We start from the raw sequence: 6,228 nt of genomic DNA, 5'->3' as shown, positions 1-6,228 counted from the left end.
TGAACCTGGGAAGCAGAGGTTGCAGTGAGCTGAGATCGTGCCACTGCATTCCAGCCTAGGCGACAGAGTGAGACTCTGTCTCAAAAAAAAAAAAAAAAAAAGAATTATGCAAAGATATAAAGGTGTTCAAAACGGGTACCTTTTTTCGTATTTGGGAAGTTGCTGGAGAATTGATTCAGGAGTGACTTCAAGGAGAAGATGATGTGTGAGGTGAATCCAAAAACTAATCTTTTTTTTTTTTTTGAGATGGAGTCTAGCTCTGTCATCCAGGCTGGAGTGCAGTGGTGTGATCTCCACTCACTGCAAGCTCCGCCTCTTGGGTTCACGCCATTCTCCTGCCTCAGCCTCCTGAGTTGCTGGGACTACAGGCGCCTGCCACCACGCCCTGCTAATTTTTTTGTGTTTTTAGTAGAGACGGGGATTCACCGTCTTAGCCAGGATGGTCTCAATCTCCTGACCTTGTGATCTGCCCACCTCGGCCTCCCAAAGTGCTGGGATTAGAGGCGTGAGCCACCGCGCCCGGCCGAAAAACTACTATTTTTATAAGTAGTAGCATTAGGGAGAACACTTACGGTAGAAAAATTGGCTCCATAACAGAATAGAACTGTGAGGGGACTAGCAATGTTTATGAGACTAGCGCTGTACACTGAAGGTGCTGTGGGCTATGTATATCCTGATGATCAGAAATAAATCTAGAAAGGCTGGACTTCAGAGTTAGACAGGTCTGGGTTGGGACATGGTTCCACCACGTGCTAAATACCTAACCTAGGGAATATTACTTAACTTCTGTCAGCCTCGGTTTTCTCATTTCTAACATTTCCTTTTTTTTTTTTGAGACAGAGTCTCACTCTGTTGCCCAGGCTGGACTGCAATGGCGTGATCTTGGTTGACTGCAATGGCGTGATCTTGGTTCACTGAAACCTCTGCCTCCTGGGTAGGAGCAGTTCTCCTGCCTCAGCCTCCCGAGTAGCTGGGACTACAGGCGCACGCCTCCACGCCAGGCTAATTTTTGTATTTTGAGTAGAGGCGGGGTTTCACCATGTTGACCAGGATGGTCTTGATCTCTTGACCTCGTGATCTACCCGCCTGGATCTCCCAAAGTGCTGGGATTACAGGTGTGAGCCACCGCGCCCGGCCAGTTAACACATTTAAAAATTTTTTTGCAGAGACGGCTACACTATGTTGCCCAGGCTAGTCTCAAATTCCTGGGCTCAAGTGATCCTCAAATCTTGGACTCCCAAAGTGTTGAGATTACAGCTGTGAGCCTCTGTGCCTGGCCTCATGTTTCCTGGATTGTTAAGATTGTTTTGAGATACCTGGCTTTGTGGTGTTATACATATGTAGGTTTTTGTCCATGGTTCTTGGCTGATAACTCCCATAGCCCTTGTTAGTCTTTTGTTGCAATGTTGAGTGTCTTAGCCTCAGGGGCAGGCCTCAGGAAACAAAATCTCTCAGACCTTCTCCTGCTCTTCTTTTACCTGCCTCAAGGCAGGACCCTAATCTTCCAGACATTTCTGATTGTGGGTCTCAAGACCCTACCCAGATTGTGTCCTACCCTCTACCCTGAGGGAAGGAATGTGACATCATGAAGCTTCCAAAAAACTCGGAGAGGACTCCATTCAGAGAGCTTTGGAATAGCTGAATGTGTGGAGCTTCCTGGAGGCTGGTGTGCCCAGAGAGGGTGTGGAAGCTCCGTGCCTTTTCCTCCATACCCCACCCTATGCATCCCTTCATCTGTATCCTTTATAATAAACCAGTAAACATGTTTCCCGGAGTTGTGTGAGCTGCTTCAGCAAATTAATTGAATCTGAAGAGGGGTCACGGAAACCCCAATTTGAAGCCAGTCAGTCAGAAGTTCTGGAGGCCTGGACTTGCAGCTGGTATCTGGGGTTGGGAAGCACTCCAGGCCTGAGCCTTCAACCTGTGGGACCTGATACCATCTCAAGGAAGATAGTGTCAGAATTGAACTGGAGGAGACCCAGCTGGTGTCCACTGCTTAGTGTGCGGGGAAAACTTCCCCCGTGTTTGCTCACAGAAGTCTTCTGTGTTGATGATTATTGTGGAGGTGTAAGAGTAGAAGAAAAATACGGTTTGAGAGTTTTTTGGGAGCAGGTTTATAGTGGTTGTTTAATAAATGGTAGGAACTATTATTTTGCAGAGGTCTTGAATTCCAGAGTGAAAAGTTTATATTTTCTTTGCCAGTTTATGGAAGGTCTTGCACAAGGTAAGTACATTGAAATAATCTTCCAGCAAAATACAGGATGGAGAGAAGAGAGAGAGAGAGGAGATGGGAAGACAAGTTAGGAGGCTATTTTATAGTCATCTACTAGGTCAATAACCTCCTCAGGCTGATATTATTTCATGGTTAATCAATGATATCAGAGTCCTGTTTTTTTTTTTTTTTTTTTTTGAGACGGAGTCTCGCTCTTCTGTCAGCCAAACTGGAGTGCAGTGGCTGGATCTCAGCTCACTGCAAGCTCTGCCTTTCGGGTTTAAGCCATTCTCCTGCCTCAGCCTCCCGAGTGGCTGGGACTACAGGCGCCCGCCACCTCACCCAACTAGTTTTTTGTATTTTTTAGTAGAGACAGGGTTTCACCAGGTTAGCCAGGATGGTCTTGATCTCCTGACCTTGTGATCCGCCCGTCTCGGCCTCCCAAAGCGCTGGGATTACAGGCTTGAGCCACCGCGCCCGGCCAGAGTCCTGTTTTTGACTTTTCAGAATATGAAAATCTTTTTTATTCCTTCTATTTTAATCCTGTTGTTCTACTCTTGGCTTTCTCTGCCAGCAGGAGAAAGAAAAATTAGTGAAATTTTAATGAATCAACCATTAAAAAGAAGGAATTTAAATATCTGTAGTTAATATGTGAAATAATCTTTGAAAGATTTGGATGGAGCAGGCTGAAGTTAATGACCTGAATTTAATCTTTTATCTTTTTAATTTTTAATTAATTTATTTATATCATTAAAACGAGACAGTGTGTCTTGCTAAATTGCCCAGGCTGGTCTTGAACTCCTGAGTTCAAACAGTTCTCTCACCTTGGCCTACTGAGTAGCCGGGATTAGAGGCGTGAGCCACCGAGCCAAGTCGGAATTTAATCTTTTATGTAGAATGTCTGTTTAAATAATTTCTAACTTTCTTTTGTTCCAGCAACATAACTGAGTCACTATAGCATTCTTAGAACTTGTATCTAAGTAATTTTCTGGCAGTTACTTTAAAAAAGGCAGTAGTAGGCTGGGCACAGTGGCTCACACCTGTAACCCCAGCACTTTGGGAGGCCGAGGCATGCAGATCTCCTGAGGTCGGGAGTTCAAGACCAGCCTGACCAACATGGAAAAACCTTGTCTCTACTAAAAATACAAAATTAGCCAGGCATGGTGGCATATGTCTGTAATCCCAGCTACTCAGGAGGCTGAGGCAGGAGAATCCCTTGAAACCAGGAGGCGGAGGTTGCAGTGAGCCAAGATCACTCCATTGCACTCTAGCCTGGACAACAAGAGCAAAACTCCGTCTCAAAAAAAACAAAAAACAAAAAAATAAAATAAATAAACAAAACAAGTCCAGGCGTGATGGCTCACTAGCACTTTGGGAGGTCCAGGCAGGCGGATAGCCTGAGTTCAGGAGTCCGAGAACAGCCTGGGCAACACATTGAAACCCCCTCTCTACTAAAATACAAAAAATTAGTTGGGCGTGGCGGCATGCGCCTGTAGTCCCAGCTACTCGGGAGGTTGAGGCAGGAGAATTGCTTGAACCCAGGAGACGGAGGTTGCAAGTAAGCCGAGATTGTACCACTGCACTCCACCCTGGGTGACAGAGCGAGGCTCCATCTCCAGATAAATAAATAAACAAAAACAAAAACAAAACAAAACAAGGCACTAGTGGGGCAGGGCTCATTCAGAGTCAGGAGACTTGCCACTGACGAATCACATGAGACCTTGGACAAGTCATTTCACACTCCTGAACCTCAGATTCTACATCTGTAATTTTAGGGGGTAATTTATTCTGTCTTATTCTCAGGATTGTTGTAAGAATCAAATGAGGTAATGGATATAAAAATGTTATGTTTTATAAGCCACAAAAGCAGAGGATTATTATTTAGACAAATCTACGTCCACATAAATAAGGTACAACCATTAAAACTGCATCTGAAACTTTCTCACTTACTTTGTTTCCTCCCCCGCCCTCTGAAGTTCTGCTCACTTTTTTTTTTTTTTTTTTTCAGTTGGCAAGAATTTTACTGCCATATGTCAACCACAATTAACCTCCCATTTTTGGTGAAATTTTCAAAGCATAATTTCTAACTAAGCAGTTTTGTCATTTTGACTTTCTGTTTGCTCTCTGCAATGCTTTGGAATAAGTATGGGAGAATTTGGTCTCATATTTAAGTTATTTCACTAAGGACAATTTTGTGCAAGGAAAAGTTATTTTTCATTCATTTAATAAGACAACTTTTTGTACAAAAAACTGTCTTATTATGCCACAGACTCCAGGGATGACTTAATAGACTGAGTCAGCATCTTTATCTGGTGATGCATTGGAAGATGTGTTAGCTCCCCTAAGGAGAAAGAAGGGGTAGACATTGAAAATAAAATCTCATTGCTTCCCTCTTTTTTTGGTTAATTTTCTGTTCTTGCCAACAAAAGGAAGCAGTTACTTGTGAAATATAGACACATGGATGAGAAAATGTGTAATTACTTAATAAGGGGGGGAGGACTTACATAATTAAACTGAAATTCGGTGCATGTTATGGAAAGGAAAACCATTCCAAGTAAGTTTCTGGCAGAAAATAATGAAGGAAAAATATTGAAAACATTTGCGGCTCTGAAGTCACACTTCTGTTGATACATATGGCGCTAATGGATTTTGTGCTCCTTTGCCTCCTGGTAAGCAGATGGTTTTATATTTGTGCTTAAGCTAGGTTAGATGGCTTGGTGGAAAAAAAGCAATGACCTTTCATCTCAAGTTGAGTTTTGGGTCTAATGATTTGTGGATTTTGTTCTGTCAAATATGAAGAAGACAAACTTTTCACATGAATATGTCACATTTAATACCCTTTAAGATACTCAAACAATGACTGGGCTTGGTGAATAAATCACAGTTGATCCTCAGATGGAATTTTTTTTTTTCTCACTGAAAGCAAGAGGAGTTAACGACAGTTTTATAACAGTTACTTATCTTATCTTGGGCAAGAAGTTAAAAGTTAAATTAGGGAACTGATTTGTCTCATCGGATTACCTGCTGAAGTACGCAAGTATACCAAATTCAAACAAGAATAACATTAAAAATATACACTCATTTTTGATAGGTTAACTAGAAAGTTATATTCTTGTAAATAGGTTGCTGTGGAGCTACAGTAATAGGCTCCTTTCTCTACTCCCCTACCCTCACATCATATTAGAAAAATACTAGACCTATTCCAAATCCTAACAATGTATTTTTATTTATTTATTTTTTTGAGACGGGGTCTTGCTCGGTCGCCCAGGCTGGAGTGTAGTGGTGCAATCTTGTACCATTGCAACCTCCGCCTCCAGGGTTGAATGCCATTCTCCTGCCTCAGTCTCAGACAGGGAGAGACAGAGAAAGAACAAATGAACTAACAGACTACACTGAGATAGCAAAAACCTCTCAAACAAGCAGTGATTTTCTGTGGAGGGAATATAGATGATTTTTTTCTTCTTACTTATTTGTATTTTCAAACAATCATGTCATCTGTAGAATAAGATAAAGTTCTTTTTTTTTTTTTTTTTTTTTTTTTTTTTTTTGAGACGGAGTCTCGCTCTGCCGCCCAGGCTGGAGTGCAGTGGCCAGATCTCGGCTCACTGCAAGCTCTGCCTCCCAGGTTCACGCCATTCTCCTGCCTCAGCCTCCTGAGTAGCTGGGACTACAGGCGCCCGCCACCTCGCCCGGCTAGTTTTTTGTATTTTTTAGTAGAGACGGGGTTTCACCGTGTCAGCCAGGATGGTCTCGATCTCCTGACCTCGTGATCCGCCCGTCTCGGCCTCCCAAAGTGCTGGGATTACAGGCTTGAGCCACCGCGCCCGGCCAAGATAAAGTTCTTTAAAAAAGACTTGTGGAAAGAAAAAATTCAAGTTATGAAAACGTGGGGTAGTAATTATTAATTACACTAGTAAATCTCTATGCTTAAGGGACTAGAAAGTGACTTAAATATAGGCATAAATAAGATAGTATGTATGTATGTATATATGTATTTATTTTGAGACGAGTCTCTC

Source organism: Macaca mulatta, chromosome 2 (assembly GCF_049350105.2).
Source record: "Macaca mulatta isolate MMU2019108-1 chromosome 2, T2T-MMU8v2.0, whole genome shotgun sequence".
Lineage (NCBI taxonomy): Eukaryota > Metazoa > Chordata > Mammalia > Primates > Cercopithecidae > Macaca > Macaca mulatta.
This window is presented reverse-complemented; position numbering follows the sequence as displayed.